This window comes from Cnephaeus nilssonii (assembly GCF_951640355.1).
Source record: "Cnephaeus nilssonii genome assembly, chromosome: 3".
NCBI lineage: Eukaryota > Metazoa > Chordata > Mammalia > Chiroptera > Vespertilionidae > Cnephaeus > Cnephaeus nilssonii.
In genome coordinates this window covers 34,325,617-34,352,181 of record NC_137074.1, presented here as the reverse complement: position 1 = coordinate 34,352,181, position 26,565 = coordinate 34,325,617, and the positions used below count along the sequence as shown (strand labels likewise).

The 26,565-nt window shown below is 38.2% G+C and overlaps 1 protein-coding gene across 2 annotated transcripts in view; it reads right to left on the bottom strand.

The window, feature by feature from the left end:
- NAALADL2 (N-acetylated alpha-linked acidic dipeptidase like 2) overlaps window positions 1-26,565 on the bottom strand; it is a 1,181,205-nt gene that overhangs the window by 913,323 nt on the left and 241,317 nt on the right. The window lies entirely within an intron of this gene.

Here is a 26,565-nt window from a genome sequence, read left to right as displayed (position 1 = left end):
TTATTCTTTAGTTAATGCTTTTCAGAGTTACTTTATCAGTTATTTTCTATTGTTAGCATCTCTATTTCATCCTTCTTTTTTATTTATTTTTTATTTATTTTTTAAATATATTTTATTGATTCTTTTACAGAGAGGAAGGGAGAGGGATAGAGAGTTAAAAACATCGATGAGAGAGAAACATCGATCAGCTGCCTCCTGCGCACCCCCTACTGGGGATGTGCCCGCAACCAACGTACATGCCCTTGACCGGAATTCAACCTGGGACCTTTCAGTCCGCAGGCCGATGCTCTATCCACTGAGCCAAACCAGTTTCGGCTCATCCTTCTTTTATAGAAGTCAAGAATGTATAAATACACTTTTTTTTTTTAAGCACAGCATTTTATTTCAAGGACAAATGTATACAAAGACACACAAATACTTTCTTCTCTTGCTCTCACTTGTACATATGTCTACATATGTACATATGTACTTTAATTTAGCTAGCCTAAATGGCACACAATACTTTGTGACCTGCACAACTCACACAATACAATGTAAAGCAGAAGACACATAACTGGACACAAAGTTTATTTTCTCTTTGGGGAGAATGGGCCAAGCAAAGGAAGAGATGCTTAGTAGAAAGAGCACTTGTAGGGCAGAGAGCTTGGCAATTCTGTTGAACACTGTGTGACCTCGGGTAATTTCTGTAACTCTTTAAATATAAATTTCTTCAGTTTAAAAGATAAAAACTAGGTTAAACTATTGTGGTTAGAAACATTGCATACAATGTGCCTAGCACATTGCCCAACATGTACTAAGCACTCAATAATTGATTGTTATTATTACACTAGAGGCCCAGTGCACGAAATTCATGCACGGGGGTGTGTGTCCCTCAGCCCAACCTGCACCCTCTCCAATCTGGGACCCCCCAAAAACTACGCATACTCTATTGATTGGGTTAGAGAGCTGAAAAGTCATATGTCAGTTTGTCTAACAAAGTGCCTTTGATTAATCCTTACCTATTCTAACCCCTAATTCAAGATTCTATTTACGAAATGAAACAAACTCCAGTTTCAAGTATTGAGATACATTGTTCAGGATGTGATTTTTTTCTGGTTCTTAGAAAAAGTTGCTTGAATGAGTTCCTTATGGACCTTTCAAGTATTACCTAGTCAGAATACTAGAGCTATAATGAAGCTTAGAGATTATCTCCTACAAATACACAATTCTCTACATGATAACCCACTAAATGTTTTATTTGATAATAGTTCACCCAGGCTCTATATCCAATGTTCTAGGGATAAAATATCAGAAATGAAAAGCCCTACTTGTCTAGAGAATTTTTCTCCATACGGTGTTTTAAATGGTATACACTTGTATCAGAAAGGCAAAATGGTACATACAACTCTTTAGAAATTGTCTTTAGTTCTGATGATGGCTTGACCCTATATAATAAAGAGGTAATATGCAAATTGACCATCACTCCAATACACAAGATGGCCACCCCCATGTGGTCAAAGATGGCCACCCCCATGTGGACACAAGGTGGCTACCACAAGATGGCCAGCAGGGGAGGGCAGTTGTGGGTGATCAGGCAGGCAGGGGAGGGTAGTTGGGGGGGACCAGGCCTGCAGGGGAGGGCAGTTAGGGGCGACCAGACTGGCAAGGGAGGGAAGTTAGGGGCAATCGGGCCAGCAGGGGAGGGCAATTGGGGGCAATCGGGCCAGCAGTGGAGCAGTTAGGCATCGATCAGGCTGGCAGGGGAGTGGTTAGGGGGTGATCAGGCTGGCAGGCCGAAGCGGTTAGGGGCAATCAGGCAGGCAGGCAGGTGAGTGGTTGGGAGCCAGCAGTCCTGGATTGTGAGAGGGATGTCCGACTGCCGGTTTAGGCCCAATCCCGGTGGATCGGGCCTAAACGGGCAGTCGGAAATCCCTCGAGGGGTCCCAGATTGGAGAGGGTGCAGGCTGGGCTGAAGGACACACCCTTCGGTGCACGAATTTCGTGCACCAGGCCTCCAGTACAAACATATTAAAACAAAAATTTTGAATTTTCTTTTTATTATGGTGACATTAGTCAACATGAACATATAAGTTTCATGTGTGGATTACTAATTTACAAAATCTGTATATAGGACCATGTGCCTACCACCTAAAGTCAAATCTTCTCCTGTCACCTCATATTAGGACCCCTTTCTTCCCCCACCCCACTCCTTCTGGCAACCACCACAATGCTTTTTGTGTTTATAAGGTACAGTTTTATATTCCACATATAAGTGAAATCATGTAGTTCTTAGCTTTTTCTGTTTGACTTATTTCACTTTGAATAATGTTCTCAAGGTCCATCCATGTTATTGTAAATGATGCTATTTCAACATTTCTTATGGCCATGTAGTACTCTATTGTGTATATATACCACATCTTTTTAATCAAATCCTCTATCATAGGGCACTTTGGCTGTTTCCAACTCTTGGCCACCATGAATAATGCTGCAATGAACATAGAGGTGCATATATCTTTGCATATAAAGAATTTTGAGTTTTTCAGGTATATACCCAGGAGTGGGGTTGTTGGGTCGTATGGTAGCTCTATTTTTAATTTTTTGAGAAATCACCAGACTGCTTTCCATAGTGGTTGTACCAGTCTCCATTCCCACCAGCAGTGAATGAGGTTCCCTTTTTGCCACAACCTCTCCAACACTTGTTGTTGCTTGTCTTGTTGATAATGGCCACTTTAACTGGTATAAGGTGGTATCTCATTGTAGTTTTAATTTGCATTTCCCTGATTGCCAGTGAGGTTGAACATCTTTTCATATATCTATTGACTGTTTGTATGTCTTCTTGGGAGAGGTGTATTCTCAAGTCCTCTGCTCACTTTTTGATTGGATTATTTATTTGTTTGGTGTTGCATTTTACAAGTTCTTTATATATTTTGGAGATTAAAGCTTTGTCAGAGCTACTGTTTGCAAATATCATCTCCCATCTGGTTGACTGCCTGATTGTTTTGTTGTCTGTTTCTTTTGCTATGCAGAAGCTCTTCAGTTTGATGTAGTCCCATTCATTTATTTTTGCCTTTACCTCCCTTACCTTTGGAGTCAAGTCCATAAAACGTTCTCTACCACCCAGGTCCTTAAGTTTGGTAGCTATGTTTTTTCTCTATGTGACTTACAGTTTTGGGTCTTATGTTTAGGTCTTTCATTCATTTTGAAATAATTTTTGTACATGGGGACAAACTGCAATCCAGTTTCATTCGTTTGCATGTGGCTTTCCAGTTTTCCCAGCATCATTTGTTGAAGAGACTATCTTTACTCCAATGTGCATGTCTGGCTCCTTTGTCGAGAATTATCTGTCCATATACGTGTGGTTTTATAGTTGGGCTCACTGTTCTGTTCCACTGATTTGTGTATCTGTTTCTCTGCCAATACCATGCTGTTTTGAGTATCTAGCTCTGTCGTATATTTTAAAATCAGGTAGTGTGATACCTCCAGCATTATATATTTTTTATTTTTTTATTTTTTTTTCAGAATTGCTTTGGCTACTCTGGGTCTTTTGTGGTTCCATACAAATCTGATGATTTCTCATTCTATTTCTTTAAAAAATTACATTGGGGTTTTGATGGGGATTGCATTAAATCTGTATATTGCTTTGGGTAAAATGGCCATTTTAACTATGTTGATTCTTCCCAACTCATGAACACGGGATATTTTTCCATTTTTTGTGTCTTTTTCAATCTCTTTTAATAATGTTTTGTAATATTCAGTATATATGTCTTTCACATTCTTTGTTAAGTTTATTCCTAGGTATTTTATTCTTTGGTTGCAATTGCAAAAGGAACTGTCTTCTCCATTTCTTTTTCTGAAGTTTTTTTGTTGGCATACAGGAAGGCAATGGATTTTTGCACATGGATTTTGTATCCTGCAACTTAACTGTGTTTGTTTATTGTTTCCAGTAATTTTTTGTTAGAGTCTTTTTGGTTTTCTATATACAGCATTATGTCATCCACAAAAAGTGACAGTTTGACTTCTTACATATTTGGATGCCTTTTATTTCTTTCTCATGCCTTATTGCTCTGGCTAGGACTTCCAGGACTATGTTGAATAAGAGTGGTGAGAGTGGACATCCTTGTCTTGTTCCTAATCCTAGGGGAAAAGCCTTCAGTTTTTCACCATTGAGTATGATATTGGCTGAGGGTTTATCATATATGGCCTTTATTATGTTGAGGTACTTTCCTTCTATTACTATTTTATTGAGTGTTTTAATCATAAATGGATGTTGTATTTTATTAAATGCTTTTTCTGCATCTATTGACAAGATCATATTATTTTTATACTTTCTTTTGTTAATGTGGTGTTTTATGTTGATTGACTTGGAAATGTTGAACCATCCTTGTGCCCCTGGAATGAATCCTACTTGATTGTAAACAGAAGTCTAGGACCAGATGGCTTCACCAGTGAATTCTACCAAGCGTTGAAGGAAGAATTAAAGCCCATTCTTTTCAAACTCTTCCAAAAAAAATTGAAGAAGAGGCAATACTTCCTAGCACATTATATAACGTCAATATAACCCTGATACCAAAACCTGTCAAAGATAACATTAATAAAAGAAAACTACAGACCAATATCCCTGATGAATACAGATGCAAAAATCCTAAACAAAATACTAGCTAACCCAATACAACAGTACATCCAAAAAATAATACATCATGATCAAGTGGGATAAAATTTTCTTAAACAGAGTATATTAAAACAAACAAAAAATGACAAACAAGCAAAAGAACAACCCAACACATAACATATTTCAATTTAGCAAAGTTTCTATGGGGTTAATGTAATATTATTAACAACCATTCTTTTGTATGGCTGCCATTTTACTACCATATAGAGAATGATTTCTCCTAAAACAGTTTTTCTTGAAGCCACTCTACTGATCAAGAACTAATAAAATGTTCCTGTTGTCAATCACAGAAGTGTCATTTTCAGTTTAACACCCATTTGAAAGCCCACCATGAGCTAAGAATATCAACTCCAAATAACTATATATGGCTTTGGGGTTCTTTAATATCTTGATCTACCTCTAGGATTTTTTGAAGGCAATGACTGTGTCTTGGTTTGTGATGTCCTCATATCACTGTGCCTAAATTTAGAGTATGCTCAATAAATGTGAGCTAAAGGGCATCTGTGACGCAGCATTTCCAATCCTTTGCCTATCACAGATCTCATTGCCCATTGAAATCATACTGAATGTTTCCTCCATGCCTTTTCTCTAGTTGGTCTTCACTGATAATTCATTTATTCTGCTCTTTTGTCTAGTTTCTACTTATTTTCCAAGATTCACTTATATCATGAAATCTATTCGATCCTAGCCATTTACTAAATTCTAATCTCAGGACAAAGAGTAGAAATATCATATTCATACTTCTTATATACCCCCCACAGCTCCTAACTCAAAATCAGACACATTGTTGCTGGCTACTATAGAGGATACAGGTGATTGGTGAGCTAGGGAAAGATACACATCCCTTTTTGATTATTTAGATCAGGGATTGGCAAACTATGGGCCATGGGTCAAATTCAGCCTGCTGTCTGTTTTGATAAATAAATTTTTACTGGAACACAGCCATGTCCATTCGTTTATGTATTGTCTGTGGCTGCTTTCCTGCTATAACAGCAGAGGTGAATAGTTGTGATGGAGACTGTCTGGCCCACAAGTCTATACTATTTATTATCAGGTCTATTACATAATAAGTTTGTGTATCACTATATTAGATCAGTAGTTCTCCAATGTGGGCCTCAGATGAGATTTGGCCCATTCACATCCTTAAACACTGTGGTTGGACAATACTCCATAATCAAGTTGTTCTTAAAATGTGGATCCTGGATGGACAGTACCAGCATCATCTGGGAAGTTGTTAGAAATGCAAAATATCAGCCCCCCATCCCAGATTACAGATCAGAAACTCTGTAGATAGGAATCAGTAATCTGTTTTTTGTTTTTTCTTGAGTTTTTTGTTGTTGTTATTTTGTTTTGTTTTGTTTTACCAGCTCTCCAAGTGATTCTCATTTACACTAAAATTTAAGAACTACTGAATTAGACCATAATGACTTAGCCTGGGTGTGGCAGATCCAGTTTTTTCAACTGCTACTAGTATATATAGAAATTTTAAATGATTCAAATATATCAATTACATTTCACCTGCCCTGAAATGTAATACCTTGGGTGTACACTAAGAAACAGGATTACTATGATGTGAGAATTGCTGTAACACTCTTAGTAAATGCTAATACAGCCACCAGCTGTCTATCCCATAAAAAGACAACATACCAAGTACCAAAGTGTAAAATCTATCCAAAAATAGATTGAAATATCAAAGCCATCTCTGCTATAGGACTGCCTGTCAAGACAAATCTTTGCACAATGGTTCTCAGCAGGGACCGGGTGAAGTGAACTGCCACTCAGTATGGGACTCTGCTAATCAAGGATTTGTTCCAACATGCATATTCCATCCCCAAGTCTCAAATGTGGCCAAGTAGCACTTTCTATGATAGTGTGTGGGTAGAAATAAGGAATAATCACCACCAAGCTTTGTGAGGGAAAATAAATAAGTAAATATATATATATATATATATATATATATATATATATATATATATACATATATATATATACATATATATATATATATAATTACATTATATAATATAGGTAACTTTCACAAAATGACATGTTTAAAATTTACAATAAATCTAGCTTCTTCATTGTTTCTCTCTAAAATACAGACTACCACCAGAAGCTCTGGCTATGATATGAAAGAGTTAGAATATAGTCCAGTGATGGGCAACCTTTTGAGCTTGGTGTGTCAAACTTCGCCAAAAAACTGAGCATAACTCGGGTAGTGTGTCACTTTGAGGAAAAAACATTATTTCGCAAATGTTTCATCCTCAGGAGCAGCAAATGTTTCATCCTCGGCATGCGGCCGCCTTAGTGGCTGCGTGTCATCAGAAATGGCTACATGTGTCAGTGCTGACATGCGTGTCATAGGTTCGCCATCACTGGAATATACAAAACAATATGGCAAGGTATTGATAAAAGACAAATGTGATAAAGTTCTTCTGGAAAGACCCTTGCCTCAATGTCTTATATTTAATTATATTTAATGCTGAAAGCTAGGCAGCTATATCAGGAAAGAACAGTAAAATTATTTAACCTATTGAAGAGTCTCTATGTAAAGGTTAAAAGAAACATATGTCAATCAATAAGCATAAACTATTGACTGGCAACCTCTAGAAAGTTCACATTATTTCCTACTCATAAAAAATCATTATGTTTCCACCCAACAGTATGACCATTATTTCCCTTTTGAAAATGGCACATGGATTCAATATGCCTGAAAGGTACATAAACATTTTATTCAATATCCATTTATGAGTGCTTTCATATTAACATATCTCTATGGAAAATAGGAAAAGTATTTATATATGCTGTGTGATAGAAAACTGGGAAATATGGGCCTGGGTTTCACACCTATGAATTTAGTCAATGATTGACCACTGTTCAGATGATCTGTTTGAATTCTGATTCAGACTTAAATTTTTAAACTTTAAATCAAAGGTTAATGAATATATAATTTGATACACTTATTCATAACATAGCCCACATTCATAGAGGAAGTAGCTCAGTGGTTGAGCACTGACCTAAGGACCAGAGGTCATGGTTTAATTCCTGGTCAGGGCACATGCCTGGGTTGCGGGCTGGGGCATACAGGAGGCAGCCAATCAATCAATGATTCTCTTTCATCATTGATGTTTCTATCTCTCTATCCCTCTTCCTTCCTCTCTGAAATAAATTATGCCCTCCCAAGGGGAAAAATATACAATGAACTCTCTTTATAAGAACTACCATCCCATGGAAAGATAAAAACTATGCTGCATTCAGAAATCATTCACAGGAGATATGATACTTATCTAGAAGGACCGTGAGTCACAAATGACATAAAACAGGAAGAAACAGAAGCTGAGGTTGTTAGAGAAAGTAATTAGGAGTAATTCTCTACAATTTTAAGAAGTAGAAAATCGGGGCAAATGTTAAAAACCTTTCATAGCAAGTCCATTCACCTCTAGAATCAACCCCAGCTGAAGCTTCTTCAATTGAGTCATTTAAAATTAGACAAGAATCTGACTTTGCCAAAATACCGTAGGGAATTATTCAAGGGAAGGACTAGTGAGATGTACAAAATGAATGATTTTTTAAACTCATCTTTTACATATCCAACTGCCAAGATTTCACACACATTAAATAAGTAGTGAGAAATGGAAATGCTCTGGAGGTTATTCATACTATTAGTATGCCACATCAATTCATATATACATATATTTTTTTAAAAAAACAAGAGGAAGATGAATGAGATAAAAATAATTGAGATAAAAACTACTCTTGAATAGTCCACTCATTATTAAATTCAAGGAAAAAATATATTAGAAGATAGCAAGTTAATTTATAAAATTTGCCTAGTTAGCACCATGCTTAATTACCAGCAATGTCCCAGTATGATGCATAACATGGAGTTGGTAATCAATAAACACTAAATGAATGAATAAGTGGACACCTTCCCTCTGGGGTTGACATCCTTGAGATGAAAGTTTATTGTAGCTATTAATCACTGAGATCCAAGACAGACAGCCTGGGCTCAAATCCTGGCTTTACTACTTAGTAGCTGTGTGTCCTTGAGCAAGTTACTCAGCCTCCCTATGCTTGGGTTCTCTCATCTGAAAAATAAGGAGGGATTATAATATACTAGCTGCCTCCTAGGGTTTTTCTAAGTACTAATGAGTTAGAAGCAGTAGAGCAGAAAACCTGTTAGATAATAATCACGCAGTAATGGTGAGCTATCATTAATAACTGCTACTAGTATGTACAATGGTCAATAAGGTAGGAGATTTTAGGAAATTAGAAAATGGTCAGAAAGGTAAGTTGGAGTGACAAGCCACAGATTCTTAGTACATGACCTATTTACTAATGCACTTCTAAAAAATCAGTCAGTTCCTTCATAAGATTGATTATGGAAATAAGTGGTGATTCTCAGCCAAGTCAAAAGAAGTCTGCTATTTCCATCCCAGACCACCTGTCAGTTCATGGACAGTTACTTAGCCTTAGCCTCCTAGGCTTTGTGGTGAATGTCAAGTTCTGGAACTCAGCAAGGCAAGTTATTAATAAAACTCTAGGCTACTTGGTTATCTGGATTTCACACTTACAAGGCCAACATCTCTGGCAGCTGTTCATAAATAAAAACTTGCATCTGTGGCTTTAGGGATAGCTGTGGCTTGGTCAAGCAACTAAAAATGATAATAGATGTAAGGTATAAGTCAATCTCTCTGGGTTTCAATTTTAGCTAAGCCATGACTTTAAGTTACTTAATCTTTAGGCTTATGTCCTCATCTGTAAAATGAGAGAATTATACAAATTATACCATGTCATAGTGTTATATAAAGGATCAAATTTCAGTTAATTCATGAAAAAAATGCTTACAATTGCCCTGTAGGGAGACTATTGGGTTCAAATTCTAGTCCTGATATTTATTAGCTGTGTGTTCTAGGTAACTTATTTAGCCTCACTGTGCCTTACCAGTACATAGAAAAAGGCTAGCGATTGCTATTTTTAATAGCTTTATATGGATATAATTTATACAATACATCCATTGTATATAACACAAGTTTTAGTAAATGTATACTACAATAATGCAACCATCACCATAATCCAGTTTTGGAATATGTTTTCATCCGAAAAGCTACCTATGCCCTTTTGTAGTCAATCCCCACTCCTAATCCCAGCCTCAGGCAGCTGTTGATTGGCTTTCTGTATCTCTAGACTAGTCATTTCTGGATATGTGATATTGTAATCATATAATATATGGACTTTGTTTCTGATACCCGTTACTTAGCCTAATATTTTTAAGGTTTATCTCATCATAGTATGTATCCATACTCTATTTTTAATTGACAATAATATTCCACTCATTGGCTAAACTTGTTATTTTAAAATTTATATATCGTTATCTTTCAACAATGAAAGACCTTAAGGTTATTTTCTTTCCAGGCCGGTCTCTAAGATTATGTTTGATTTTAGAACAGTCTTTAGCTGTTAAATAAATAGGGGACTTTGGTGCTTCATCTGTTCACCTGTCAATTAAAATTTTCACTATACTAGTGAGAATAAACTGAACACATTTCCAGGAAATCAATATGTTTCATGATGCAGATCTTTGTTCACCCATTCCCTCTAACTATCACTGACATTTCAAATCTGTGGCTCACTCTTCCCTTTGAAGGCCTGTCACAAATCATTGTTCCCTTGATGTTTTCCACGGCTTCTTGGTACACTTGGCACAATTCATATTCCCCATAACTATTGAATAATATTATTGTAAGCCAGTAGTATGGGCAGAGGGGAATATCAGGGATTCTAAGACCTGAAAAACACTGAGAGTGGATGATCACCTATGCTGAGTGGGCAGAGAAAAAAATAGCAGGATTCTAAGGAACTTCAGCTTTTAAAAATATGATCATTGAAGGAGGCAGGTAAAAGAAGCGGGAAGAATATTAGAAGAAAATAGGGTCACAGTGCAAAGGGGTCAATCGTCTCAACAATGTACATAAGTTTATATAACAGAGAGGTCAAATAATGGCAGTGCTTAGAGAATGTCCGCTGGCTCCAAGGCAGAAATAGGCTTGAGACATTTGAGGCAGGCAATGCAAATGAACAAAGCAACTACACATACTAGTAAACTAAAGAGCTGCAAGGACTGTGGCGAAGTGGGTTATAACAACAGCTATCAGCTCCAGCAGAATGTTGCCATGAGAGATGATAAGCTCAGGGCGTCAGTTCTTTAAAGAAGCTCAAATTAAATTTAGAAAATGTCTAAAATTTTAAATGTTTTTAACATGTTTTTAAAGAAACCCACAATGTGTACAAGGGGGATTTATCCCAGACACATATAGCTGGTTCAACATTCAAAAACCAATTAATGCAATCCATCACATCAACAGTCTACAGAAGAAAAATCATGTGGTCATATCAATAGATGCCAAAAAATATTTATCAATGCCCAATATATATCAACTTGATATATATTTTAAAAACCCTACAATTAACATCATATTAATGTTGAGAAACTAGCTGCTTTCCCTCTATAATCAGGAACAAGGCAAAGACATCCATTCTCATCACTCCTTTTCAACATTGCACTACCAGAGCTAGCTAATGCAATATGGCAGGAAAAGCAAATAACAGGTATTCAGAGAAGTGTCATGTTGAAATTAAATTTTAGAAGAAAGAATGTAAGTTTAAGGTATAGGTTGTTATAATACAGAATATCTTCTAGTTTCTTCAGAAGAGCTAAAAAGATCAATTTATGATTTTGTGTAGAAAGAGATATTTGTAGGTCATTTACCTGGACAGTTTCTAACTCTTTCCTAGATGGTTTAATATATTTCTATAATTAAGCTGCCTACTTCAAATAGTAGCTGCTTCTGAAACTGTGCATAAGAAATCAGGATGAAAAACTGATGAACAAAAATAGATCCAGAGACAGAGAAGCATTGAAGAGACCGTCAAACCTCAGAGGGAAGGCAGGGGAAGGTGGTGGTGGGGTAACAGATCAAACAAAGGACTTGTATGCATGCATATAAGCATAACCAATGGACACAGACACTCGGGAGGTGAGGGCATGTGCTGGGGGGGGGGGGAGTGCCAGGGAGAAGTCAATGCGGGAAAAAGGAGACATATGTAATACATTAAATAAAGAATTAAAAGAGAAAAAAAAGAAATCAGAACTTATTTTAGATTCACTGGGGGAAGGAAATCCATGGTGAGTCCATTCTATAAAATGAAAAAATCATTTTTCAATATGCACTACACCATATATCTGGATTTTTGTGTACCAGGCTTGTTTGAAATACATTTTATTTCCATTTGAGTGAATGATGACCTGAATATTTTTTTTTTTGGATGCGAATTTCCCTTAGAGTTTTCTGTGACTGGAAAAATGAGATGTTAGTTGTTCGTTGATATAATGTTTTAGGAAACTAAATAATTTTGATACTGTTATTTTGACAGAGTTCCTCTGAGGTAATATTCCTATCACCTGAATCTATCATGCAAAGATATATTTAGATAAAGATTATATACAACTTCTAGAATAAGACCTTAGCAATATTCAAATAAAATTAAGATGTAAGTTTCAGGAGAGTGTGTACTTTATATTTTATTTACTGATTTATTCCTATAACCTAAAACAGTACATGGGTACAAAAAGTACTAAATAAATATTTGGTTAACAAATAAATGAATTAGGTATTCACTTTGGATAAAATCATTCTGTCTGCATTGTGGATCAGAAAGAGGCCAGCAAGGAGATTAGAGGAACTTGTTAGCAGCCTGTAGAACTGTTCAACTGTGAAATAATGAGAACGTGGAAGAAAGCAATAGCAGTGGAAATGACAATGCAGCGAGGAAGAATGTAAACGACAGCATGCTCAGCAATGAGGATGCGCCTCTGAGAGCACCAAAATCCAAGGCCTGGAAGAGAAGGGCCCAGGAGAGATACTAAGAAGTAATATTTGGTGATAAAGGAAAGACATCACAAGACAGCAATGTCACAGAAGTTCAGAGGGGACAGGTTTGAGAGACAGAAAAAAATAGTATCCCAGTGCACAGAGTGGTCAAGTAATGTGAGCAGGGCCGGGATTCAGGGTGAGGTCAACTAATGTGAGCAGGGTGAGTTGAATAACACACTCATCTTGTGCAAAAAAATTAAGGGACATAAAAAAAATCAGGAATCAAGATAATATGTAAATGCATTATTTTAAAAAATTAAAGTAAAAATTAATGTAATATAAAATTAATCCATGGTGAGCAAAATATAAAAATTTTAATTGAGATAGGTTGTTGTTTGTTTTATTTATTGTTCATCTTGGCAAACTAACGCTCCTGGACTTGCAAAGCCTTCACTTTCCCACTAGGCAGGTTCATGGGATTGAGAATGGTGTGCAAGAATTTGGACAGCATGGGGCTTTCTACATAGTCATGTTTTATTTTTTATTTGTTTTTATTGTAGAGTCTTCATTAGCTTTTTTCACTTAATTCAAAATATGGAAGGATATATTAATAAGTGCATATAGGGGCACGTCTTTTGCCTTTATCAAGGTTCCAATATGGCTTGGCACAACACTGATTAAGACTTGGAAAGCTTCCTTTGGATTTAGTAACCTGAAAATCTTTGGTGACTTGGCAGGCATAGTTTCAGTGTGGTAGTGAAGGGAGAGGCCAGATTGTAGCTGATCAAAGAGAGAACAAGCTGAAGGTAAAGGGCCAGAAATGGAGATGTTTGAGGACACAGAGGGCAGATAATCCTTGAGACAATACAACTGCTATACTGCTCTTTTATTCAAAGGGATCCACTCAAATCTGGTTTCAGGGAGGTAAAAATATAGGTTAAAAAAAAAGAGAGAAATTAGCAAAAGACCAGTCATTTCCACTATGCTGCTTTAGAGACAACCATCTTCATTATGGCATTATATTGATTACTTCTGCCTGAGGCTCTGTGTCAACCAACTCAAATCACCATGGTTTGAGACAGAATATTTCTGAAGTACTTTTTTCCCCATTTTTATTGAATATCTTGGGGTGATACTGGTTAACAAAATTGTATAGGTTTCAGAATTCTATAATACATCAGCTATATATTGTATTGTGTGTTCACCACCCATCCTATCTAATAAAGAGGGACTATGCAAATTGACCATCATACCGTCACAAAGATGGCAGCACCCATAGCCAGATGGCGGTGCCTAGTCCCCTCAGCCCCACCGGCGTCCCCTAGTCCTTTCAGCCCCACCGGGGGTGAGGGTGGCAGGCGTATGCTGCAGCCGGACCCGCCCTCAGCCCCCCAGCTGCACAGGGCTGGCCCGAGGTGCAGGCAAGTCTTGGATGACAGCTGCCCAGCCAACGCCCGATGTACATGTAAGCCTTGGATGGTGGCTTCCCAGCTGCCCAGGGCCACCTGAGGCTCAGGTAACCAGGCAGGCTGAGGCTTGCACTGCTGGCAGTGGCAGCAGCAGAGGTGTGATGGGGCCGTCACCTTCACGTGATCGCCAGTACGACTCCTGCCCCTGAGGGCTACCGGACTGTGAGAGGGGCAGGCCAGGCTGAGAGACCTCCCCTCCAGTGCATGAATTTTCATGCACTGAGCTTCTAGTAGTCTGATAATATGGATGTTAATATACCTTTCTTCTAAACATACCATACCCTAGTAATAATTTCTATATAGAATTGTTTCCTTAAAACCTGGTTATGGTTACTAAAAAAAAGTGCAATTTTGCAATAATATTTAGATTTAGTATGAAGCATGTAATAAATATCCACTTTTAACCTTTTAGATTCACAGATATTTCATGGGAGAAATTCCAAATTGGTTTATAAATGTGACCTCAGGTATAGAACGATCCTTGAAGCTTAATGATGTCTTTACCCTTAGAATTTTCCAGAATAAATATACAAATGCAGACATATTTATAAGGACCCACTGAAAACTGTATCAATGTTAATGCAGGTGAGGGAGGACTAAGTAAATAAAAGTCGAAGGTTGCTAATAAAACAGAATTAAACACTTCAAGAAGAGATCTATATTTTTAATTGTTTTGTGGTAGTATTCTTAAGACTAAAGTCTGATTAATTAGATTACAGTTTTGCCAAACCAAAAGCTTCCCTCCTAAGACACATTTGCACCAAGGGTTAAATGAGAAAAAATACAGAAGACACTTGCAGAACTGGAAAATAGTTTATAAAGGAAATGTCTAAAAAGATAAAATGAACACAATTTGTGTTCTTTAGAAGAAAAAAATTGTTAAAACTTTAGTAAATGACTATTTTCAATTATTGGAAAGTAGTACTTCTCAATGTATGCTGAAACTACTCCCTGAATCAACTCAGGGTTTGTGAAAAGTCAGATTTCTGGTCCCATCAGAATGAGAATCTAAATGGGAGGTGCCCAGAATCTGCATTTTTAATCAACTTTTGCAAGTGATTCTCATGGGTGGCTAGTTTTAAGAAGCACTGAATATGATATATACTCTATCATTTACTGGTATAGTATATACTCTACCATTTATGCATGAATGATTTAATAGTGGAAATATATTGCAAAATAGGTCTACCATTCCATTAAAATAGCACATAAATTTTGTAGAAGTTTCTTATAACAAAGTACATTACATCCATAAATATTTTAAGTAAAATAGCATCATAGGTATTTGTTCAATGTTTACAATAAATGCAATAAATAAATCTAATGTATTTTGTAAAACCTCCCTATCTCTAGGGAGCATTAAATATGACTTTTCTCAATCCCTTTTTAATACTTCAGAACTCAAATATTTTCCAATCTCTTATTTGCCTATTCCGGAAATAGCAATATGCTCCTTAAAAAGTAAAATACGTTTAAATGTGAACATGGGATTACCATATCAGCATATCAGTATTTATTTACTAAAATATTCAAAGGGATTACAGTGTTTTTAAAGATTTTTCTCAGAATTACCAATTGCTTTTTATAGTCTATTTTAAAATATAAACACATGTAAGCCATAGTCTGCATATAGCTTATCATTAGAAATAGTCATCGCTGAGCACACTGAAAAATACAACCTTGCCCTGCAACTATGAGAAAGCTGGATTTCTGAAAGGTTACTTGATAATTAATAGCTATTAATTAAAACTTTACATCAAGTTTCTTTTATTTGAATCAGACTGCTTCCCTACACTTTACTCTCTTCTTTTGTTATCCAGTGTTCCTTCCCATTTCTTACCTATAACAATATCTGCTTCAAACCTCATTCCAATCACATCCTCCAGAACAAGATTCCTGTTGTCTTACAGTTTTGCTGAGGCCGTGGCCTTGACTGCTCTTTCCTGCAGGCCTCCTTTGTGGATCGTTTATGAACCTGGAATTCTGAGAGGTGAGATGACATCACAGGAACTCATCAGGTAGTTCTGAGATGCACCTGGTCTCCTTCTCATCAAAAAGCAGTCTCACTCACTGCTTGCTACAAAAGTGGTGGGTCCTGTACTCTCAGGTTTCTTTACTGCTGCTATGGGCTCCAGCTGGTGCTCTGAATGATTCTGTAAAACTCTGAGCAAAACTATGTTGTCTTCTGCTTTTCTTGTGACCCAGGAGTCTTGTGACTTCTTTCAGCATCTGAAGAACTGTGGTAGGCTCATTTGTTAGCTATATAGTTATTTCAGTCAGATTTCTATTGCTTCTAGCTCTGCTCCACAAAATCAAACTTCTTTTGGCCAGGCACAAAAATTATTATATTACTAGAGGCCCATTGTATGAAGATTCATGCAAGAATAGGTCTTCCTTCCCCTGGCTTCACTCCTGGCCACCTGAGAGCCTGCAAGTCCTCACTCCCAGCTGGAGCACCACTCCTATAGCTCCCTTACCCCCCCACCCTCCCCCTCATAGCAGGCATCCCACCCTGCCTGGCCGCTCCACACCAGTGTATGCAAATTAACCTGCCATCTTTGTTGGGTTAATTTGCGTACTCACTCCTGATTGGCTGATGGGCATTGCAGAGGTACGGTCAACTTGCATATTTCTCTTTTATTAGTGTAGAAGATGGGAAAATGCCAATAAGAAGCCACATGTTCCTTATAGGTCAGTTCCTATGCAAAATTACAGAATTCAGAACCTTTTCCCACTGTAGTCTTGCCTCGCTGCCTCATAATGTTCACCTCACTAGCAGTAAACACTGAATTTTCAGTAGGAGACCTGTTCCTTTACATAGATTTTAAATATTCTCTCTTATTTATTTATTAGAAGAAGGAAAACATTTAGTAGAATTGTGCTAAATGTAGAAATACTCAATGTCATATTACAAATGCTTTGGTTTAAAAAATAAGTATATTTTTAATCATAACTTAAAAATCCTTTAATAGCCGAAGCCAGTTTGGCTCAGTGGATAGAGCGTCGGCCTGCGGACTGAAAGGTCCCGGATTCGATTCCGGTCAAGGGCATGTATCTTGGTTGTGGGCACATCCCCAGTAGGGGGTATGCAGGAGGCAGCTGATCGATGTTTCTCTCTCATCGATGTTTCTAACTCTCTATCTCTCTCCCTATCTCTCTGTAAAAAATCAATAAAATATGTATATTTTTTAAAAAATCCTTTAATAGCATATTCCACATATCTAACTCCACTAACTATGCTTTATTTCCATTCATATCTAAAGTTACATTGTTTCACATAAATATCACTGGTTTCATAATTACTAGCACAACATGTTAGTATAGGGCACACATTTTTTAATTTAGAAACTACCAAGAAATTGAAAAAAAATTTACTAAGAAATGATACGCTACACACCCATATCTTCCCCCCGCCAGCCCCCTACACATACACCTTCTTTACTCTCCATGGTTCTCTTTTTTTCTCACTCTGGTTAAATATTTAATAATCATTTAAATTCAACAACAGTCTGCTTAAGTTGAAAATATTGAAATTAGTGATGTAAAAAATCATTTTAAAGTCAATCACTGGAAACACACATTTTGTGCACTTCATTGCATTTTATAGTCTCTAAGAACCATTACAATTTTTAATAAACTTGTATCTGGGATTTGAAGCCAAATACTTACACTCAAAAGGCAAAAATTTATTAAGCAAAAGATACCCAAATTGGTACTAAAATGTATTCCCCAGTGATGTTTTAAATGGCTTGTAAAACTGCATTTTATTAATCTAGTCACAGTTACAGAACAACAGCTGTCCCATCTGTATTCCCAACACCCACTTTTATAATGACGATTTTCTTTCATTTATCACACTTCTGATAAACAGCTCATGGTTGAATTCCAACACCTTAGTTCCATCTCTTTAATTAAAAAATACTTTATTTTGCTTCAAGCTTTAAAAAAATGGTGTTTCATAAATTTAAATTAATAATAATCTAGATTATAAGCTTTATATTTTAAATATATTTTTATTGATTTCAGAGAGGAAGGGAGAGGGAGAGAGATAGAAACATCAATGATGAAAGCAAATCATTGATCAGCTGCCTCCTGTACCCGCCCCCCTACTGGGAATTGAGCCTAAAACCCAGGGATGTGCCCTGACCAGGATACGAACTCTGACCTCCTGGTTCATAGGTTGATGCTCAGCCACTGAACCACACCGGCTGGGATGAAACCTACTTTTCAAAAAAGATAATAAACAAATGCTATTCCTTTAAAAATTTGAAATTATACTTCAAAAGTTACTTTAATAAAAGTTTATGTAGAAATGAATCCTCTGGAATCTTTTGTTTAAAGTAATGTAAAAATTACACTGTCTTTCATAAAGCAAATTATTTCTGGGTACTTTTAATAAGATCACTGTCAAATTCAGTCAGCTTTAGTGACAGAATGTAATACCACACCACTCCATTGTCTAAATGTAATATTTTTCAAACATATCAAATTAAGAAGGATATTGTTGCTTCTCTCTCACTTTATCTCTCAAGATAGCAGCAAGATAATATTAAGAGTAATACCTGAGTTATATTTTGTTATGAATGTTTAAATTAGTTTCTTTCCTCCTTGATTGCTAAGTCCTTCACTTAGAAAACAAGGAAAACAAAAGAACTCATGAATATGTAGCACATAGACATTAAAGTTATATACATATTTTTATATCAAGAAAATCAACCACTTTTAAAAATCACAGTGCTAATAAACTTATAACATCAGGAAAAACAAAAAACTGCATAGTACCATTTATATATATTTTGACCTCTTTATTTCCAACATAAAAGTGTAAAGAGATTGGGGATTTTCAAGAGAAGTTTGATGTACATCATGGCCTATTAATATTATTTAATGTCAGTGGTATAAGAAATAGCACAAATAGTACTTTCTAAAATAACCTGAAGATTTAATATATGTCTTATACAAAATAATGGAACATAATTGAGTTACCATATGTATATGGGCAAAAAATCTTTGACAAAGAAGCCAAATATATGCAATGGAGAAAATAAAGCTTCTTCAATAAACAGTCCTGGTAAAATTAGAAAGCCACATGCAAAATAAGAAAAGTAGATGCTATTTGTCATCATATACAAACTTTAACTCAAAATTGATCAAAGACTAAATATAAGGTATGAAAGAATAAATTACATAGAAGAAAACATAGATACTAAACTTGTGGTCTTAGAAAAAATTTTATGAATTTGACCTCAAAGACAAAGAAAGCAAAAGAAAAAATAAATGAATGGGACTATCTCAAACTAAAAAGCTTCTGAATAGCAAAAGAAATTGTCAAGAAAACAAAAAGGAAATCAACTTAATAGGAGAAGATATTTGCAAACAACACCCCCAATGAGGGGTTAATATCCAAAATATATAAAGAACTCATACAACTCAACAACAACAACAAAGGGACAATCCAATTTAAAAAACGGGCAGAGGACCTGAACAAACACTTCTCCCAAGAAGAAATACAAATGGCCAACAGATATATAAAAATATGCTCAACTTCACTAGCTATTAGAAAAATGCAAATAAAAACTACAATGAGATACCACTTCACACCTGCTAGAATAGCTGTCACCAATCAGACAAGTAACAAGTTGTTGGCAAGTAAAAGAACCCTCACTCCCTGCTGGTGAGAATGTAAATCAGTACAACCACAATTGAAAACAGTATGAAGGATTCTCAATAAATTAAGAATAGAATTATCATATGACCCAGCAACCCCTCCTCTGGGTAGCTAACTGAAAAATTAAAACATTTATTCACAAAGATATACATACCCTTATATTTATTGTTGCATTATTCGCGGTGGCCAAGAAATGGAAACAACTGATTGTGCTTCCATAGATAATTGGATAAAGAAGACGTGGTACATATATGCAATGGGATACTACTCAGCCATAAGAAAAGCTGAAATACTGCCACTGCAACAAGATGGATGGACCTTGAGAATATCATGCTAAGCAAACTAAGTCAGATTGAAAAAGTCAAGAACCATATGATTTCACTCACATGTGGGATATAAAATGAAAAACAATGAATAAGACAAACAAATAAACAAAAACTCATAGACACAGACAACTACATGGTGATTACCAGAGGAAGGGGGTGAGGGTTGTGGTAGTAAAGGGTAAAGGGAATCAAATAGTGATGGAAGGAGACTTGACTTTGTATGGTAAACACAAAATGCAATATATAGATAGATGATGCATCATAGAATTGTACATTTGAAACCTATATAATTTTATTAACCAATGGCACCTGAATAAATTTAAGCCCAGCACAAGAAATCACGTGACCTCGCCCACCACCCCGCCACATTCACAGCACCGCCCACCCACCTGCCGCCCCGCCATGCTCACAGACCCTCCGCGCCTGCCTCGCCACGCCACCTGCCCGCCGCACTGCCTGTCCTCTGGCCCCCGGCCTTGCTGCACTCAGAGCCTGTGGGCCATGCTGCATGAGCCGCAAGCCCTGCCCCACCGCCACAAGTGGCTCACAGGCCGGAGAAGGGACCAAGAGGTGCTCCATGCACCTGCTGGTGACCTGGGATGCTTCGCTCTGGCCACCGCCACCACCCACCTGGTTCCCCGTGGTTCCCCATCCAGACTTTGGTCGTTTCAGCATTTCGGTGTTACAGCATTACAGCCACAATCCTTTTATAATATATATAAAATATACTCTAATAAAAGGGTAATATGCAAATTGACCATACCTCTGCTACACCCATAAGCCACACCCATCAGCCAATCAGGATGAGTATGCAAATTAACCCAACCAAGCTGGCTGCAGCCACGGAGAGAGCAGGAGGCTTGGGTTTCCCTGGCAATGGAGGAAGCCAAGCTTTCCGCCCACCCTGGCCTGCCCTAGCCTCTGCTCAACCTTACAAAGTTTCAACTATAGAAGATAAATAAATCCCAGATACCAGGGCCTCCGCTTGGGTCGCCAGGGGGTGTGGCCAGCCGGCAAACCACCACAGGCCCCTCACCCAGGCTACCCCATGCCCCAAGGGAACCCCCAACTTGATCCAGGATACACTTCAGGGCAAACCAGCTGGCCCCCACCCATGCACCAGGCCTCTATCCTATCTAATAAAATAGCAATATGCAAATTGACCATCATTCCAACACACAAGATGGCTGCTCCCGTGTGGCCAAAGATGGCCACCACAAGATGGCCAGCAGGAGAGGGTAGTTGGGAGGGACCAGGTCTGCAAGGGAGGGCAGTTGTGGGCAATAAGGCCAGCAGGGGAGGGCAGTTGGAAGGGACCAGGCCTGCAAAGGAGGGAAGATAGTGGTGATCTAGCCTGCAGGGGTGGGCAGTTAGGGGTGACCAGGCTGGCAGAGGAGGGAAGTTGGGGGCAACCGGGCCTGCAGGGAAGGGCAGGTGGGGGGGACCCAGGCCTGCAGGGGAGAGCAGTTGGGGGAGACCAGGCCTGCAGGGGAGGGCTGTTAGGGGTGACCAGACCTGCAGGGGAGGGCAGTCAGGGGTGACCAGGCCTGCAGGGGAGGGCAATTAGGGGCAATCAGGCTGGCAGGGGAGCCGTTAGGCATCAATCAGGCTGGAAGGCAGAAGCAGTTAGGGGCAATCAGGAAGGCAGGCAGGTGAACAGTTGGGAGCCAGCAGTCCTAGATTGTGAGAGGGATGGTCTGACTGCCCATTTAGGCCCAATCCTCAGGCCTAAACGGGCAGTCAGACATCCCTACAGGGGTCTCAGATTGGAGAGGGCGCAGGCTGGGCTGAGGGACACACACACGCACACCCGTGCTCAAATTTCGTGCACTGGGCCTCTAGTGTGTGTGCGTGTGTGTGTGTGTGTGTGTGTGTGTGTGTGTGTAAAAAAAAAAAAATATATATATATATATATATATATATACACGTTAACATTTTATAGATATATTTTAAATGAATTTCATTCTGTTACATTAAATGAAATATGCTGAAAATAAACTACCTTTCTTGATGATTCGTCATCTTAAGTAGGACACTACAAAGTGATTCTGTGGGAGACTTCTCAAGTGCACAGGGTTATTTTTCTAATCACAGAATGGCTTTAAGTATAACCAGAAGAAAAGAATTGTAAGAATTTAAGAGAAAGACAGAGAGAGAGAGAAAGAAAAGAAAAAGAAGACTCCATTTTTAAACGTCTTTCCCTCCTATCACTTCTTCCAGCTCTCACAGACCTTACTACCATCATCTGCTGTCTAATTAAATACTATAGCCTAAACAAATATCCTTATTTTCTTCTACTCATACTAGAGCTGATTGCAGGGATCCTGCCATTTAAAGATAACTGCTATTTCACAGGATTTGGGAAAAGAGACACCTGGATTTAGACAGAGAATCTAATCTGAATTTTGAAATCCATCATCCTGGGAACTTTGTTAAGTTGCTTAACCCTTCTAGACCTCAATTTCTTTATCTTGTTAAGTAGGAATTATAGTATATGTCTTCCAGAGCAAAAATTGGACAACAAAAGTCAGGTCCTTTTCTTCTATTTTTGGAAGATGGTTTTTCATCCTTGTTGTTACTCTACTGGCATCATTTAATAACTCTTATTATCAGGTTCTATATCAACTAAATAATGAGGGAATTGACTCCTTGGGTCTCAATTTCTATGATTTCATTTTGAATTGCACAAAGTAGGGATTTAACTTTTTATTTCAGTTAGTAAATAACTCCAGAGAAACTAATGGCAGAATGCCCTTAAATCAGGATTAATGACAAAAGTTAATAAAATTTTAATAATATAAATTACTAAAATGACAGAATTGTAAACATTTAAACAATATGTGATCTCAAATCCAGTTAGGCAATGAGAAAGAAAAACTCCAAAAATAGAATGCTAACTTGCAGAATTTTTCAATAGCATTTCTTATAGCTAAAGAAGAAGTGTTCTTCTCTGGGATCTAATCCTGAAGCTGGGCTCCCCAGCAGAGAGCACCAAAACTGAGGAGGGTACCCATATAAGATCTAGCTGTGAAAAGCAGTGGGGTGCTGTCTGCCAGGGAGTGGCAGCTGAAAATTTGGGCAACCTCTTAAAGGGCCAATACACAAAAATTTCCTGTGGAACCACCCACCTTTTGCTCTGGCAGAAGGAGGGTGTAGTGGACTGGAGCTGTGAGAGCAGAACTCAGGACTGGGGCCTCAGGAGATAGAGCTCAGAAGGTAGATACCCTATATTACCTGGGCTGAGTCATTCCCTCACACAGTGGAGGACATCTTTCCCACATAGACATCTGCCTTGCCTCGGGGGAAGACAGTCCACACATCCTATTGGAAAACACCTTGCCCTGAGGCCACTTAAGGAACTAAAAGTAACAATTAACCTCCAGGCAAAAGCAACTGCCCCACCATGTTGAAAAAACTCTCACCACACCTGAGAATGATTGCCTGGGGGCAACTCAAGTTGGAATCCTATTAGTCTATAGACGGAGGCCTTCTCTGGAGGCTTTGAGTCTTTGCCTGATCCAATTAGTCAGAAACAGCCTTTAACACTGTCCTGCACTAGAGATTGAGAGGTATAGAGGATCTACCTCAAACATAGTCACAAACCCAACCACCCAAAATGAGGAAACAAAGAAACAACCCCCAAATGAAAGAACTAGTGAATTCTCCAGAAGAAGAGATAAATGAAGCAGAGATAAGAAATTTATCTGAAACAGATTTCAGAGTAATGATGTTAAAAATGCTGAACAGTATGAAAACAGATACAGTAACTATGAAAAAAGAACAGTCTGAGATAAAGAATGACATAACACAAATAAAGAACACATTGGTAGGAATACACAGCAGATTAGGGGAAGCTGAGGATCGAATCAGTGAATTAGAAGACAGAGTTGAAAATATCACTCAATTAGAGAACCAAAAAGAAAAAAACAATTAAAAAACAGGAGGGCAGCTTAAGGGAGCTGTGGGACAATGTGAAACATAACAACATTAGAATAGTAGGTGTGTCAGAAGAGGCAGAAAGGGAGAAAGAAATAGAGAAGGTGTTTGAAGAAATAATGGTAGAAAACTTCCCTGGCCTGGTAAAGGAAAAAGTCACACAATTTCAGGAGGCACAGAGGAGCCCAAACAAGAAGAACCCAAACAGACCCATGCCCAGACACATCATAATTAAAATGCAAAAAATTAAAGACAAAGAGAGAACCTTAAAGGCAGCAAGAGAAAAGAAAACTGTTACCTAAAAGGAGTTCCCATAAGGCTGACACCTGATTTTTCATCATAAACTCTACAGGCCAGAAGGGAATGGAATGAAGTACTCAAGGTAATGGAAAGCAAGGATCTGAGACAATGATTACTATATCCAGCAAGGCTATCATTCAAAATAGACAGTCAAAAAAAGATCTTCTTAGACAATAAAAAGTCTAAAGGAGTTCATCACCACCAAGTCAGCATTACAAGAAATGCTAAAGGGATTGCTGTAAGGGATTGTTGAGAAGAAGAAACTGAGAGAGAAATTTAGCCGTACAGAATTAGAATGACTATAAATAAGTACCTCTCAATAATAACCCTAAATGTAAATTGATTAAATGCTCCAATCAAAAGGTGTAGGGTAGCTGAATGGATACAAAAACATGACCCAACTATATGCTGTCTACAAAATATAATGAATAACATAAACTGATGAACAAAAATAGAGCCAGAGGGGGGAAAATATTCCAGAATAAAATATAAGTAATTCTGTTATTTGCAGATTTTTAATATTTCCTACAACTTTTTTTGATATACTATGTTAGTACAATTTTGGTAATCTATACTAATAAAAGGGTAATATGCTAATTAGACCAGGAGATCTTCCGGATGTCCTTCCAGACAAAGCCATGGTGGTGGGGCCAAGGCAGAGGCGGTTAGGGGCCATCAGGCCAGGAGGGGAGGGCAGTTGGGGGTGAGCAGGCTGGCAGGGGGGACCAGTTAGAGGCGAGCAGGCCAGCAGGGGGAGCAATTGGGGGTGAGCAGGCTGGCAGTGGGGGGCAGTGTGGGTGATCAGACCTGGGCGGGGGGGACAGTTGGGGGTGAGCAAATCCTGTTGGATCGGGCCTAAACCGGCAGTCGAACATTCCCTGAGGGGTCCCAGATTGGAAAGGGTGCAGACCAGGCTGAGGGACACCTCCTGCCTATGCATGAATTTCGTGCACTAGGCCACTAGTAGTATTATTATACTTAAGAGCCTTTTACTTTTGAAACATTAATGTTTATTGCATGTAATATCATTATATGTAAGATCATTTTTCTAGAATAATTGGTTTATCGCATGTAACATCATCATATTTAAAATCATTTTTCTTGAGGTATTAATGTTTAACCCTTTGCACTCGCTTGCTTTTTTCTCGATTCTTTTATTCTACTCGGGATTTAATTTTTTAAATACCCCAGATTTTACAAAGTGTGGCAGTAGAATAAAAAACTGGAGTTTCTTTTCATACAAACTTATTTATTTCGATTTTTTTATATTTCAAATTATTGATATATTCAAAGAGTAATTTGCACTCGACATCCGAGTGCAAAAGGTTAATGCATGTAATATTATATTTAAAACTAGCAGCCCCTTTGCACGAAGATTCGTGCAATAGACCTTCATTCACCTGGCTGTCTGCACCAGTTTTCTGCCAGGACCTGGGACCCAGGCCTTGGCTGTGGCCAACACCTTCTGCCTTCTTTCAGGGTCAGGGTTTGGCCCCAGGCGGCGGCCTTGGGCTCAGCCGCACCCAGCATCCCTGCTACGGATCACAGGAGCCGACCCCCAGTGGTTGCCTGCGATCTGTGCAGGCTCCCCGTTGGTGCCCAAGGCCAGGAAAGCCTCCACCCGAGGCTTTCCCGGCCATGGGTTTGGCCGCACCCCAGCATCCCTGCGACGGTTTCCTGGTGGGCGTGGCTGGTGGGCGTGGCTTATGGGTGTGGCTTGTGGGTGTAGCGATGGTATGGTTAATTTGCATATTACTATATTATTAGGTAGGATATTTTTAATATATATATATTTTTTACTTACTAAAGTATATGCTTTATTTTTTTTAATTTCTTTATTGATTAAGGTGTTACATATGTGTCCTTATTCCCCTAGCTAAGATGTGGAAACACCCTAAGTGCCCATCAGCAGATTGAAAAACTGTGGTACATCTACACAATGGCATACTACGCTGCGGTAAAAAAGAAGGAGTTCTTACCATTTGCAACAGCATGGATGGAACTGGAGAGCATTATGCTAAGGGAAATAAGCCAGTCAGAGAAAGATATCACATGATCTCACTCATTTATGGACTATCATGAACAACATAAACTGATGAACAAAAACAGATCCAGAGTCAGAGAAACATCAATCAGACCATCAAATCTCAGAGGGAAGGTAGGGGAGGGTGGGGGTAAGGGGGAGAGATCAACTAAATATATATTTTTATTGATTTCAGATAGGAAGGGAGGAGAGATAGAAACATCAATGATGAGAGAGAATCATGAATCGGCTGCCTCCTGCACGCCCCCTATTGGGGATCAAGCCCGCAACCCAGGCATGTGCCCCTGGCTGTAGTTGAAC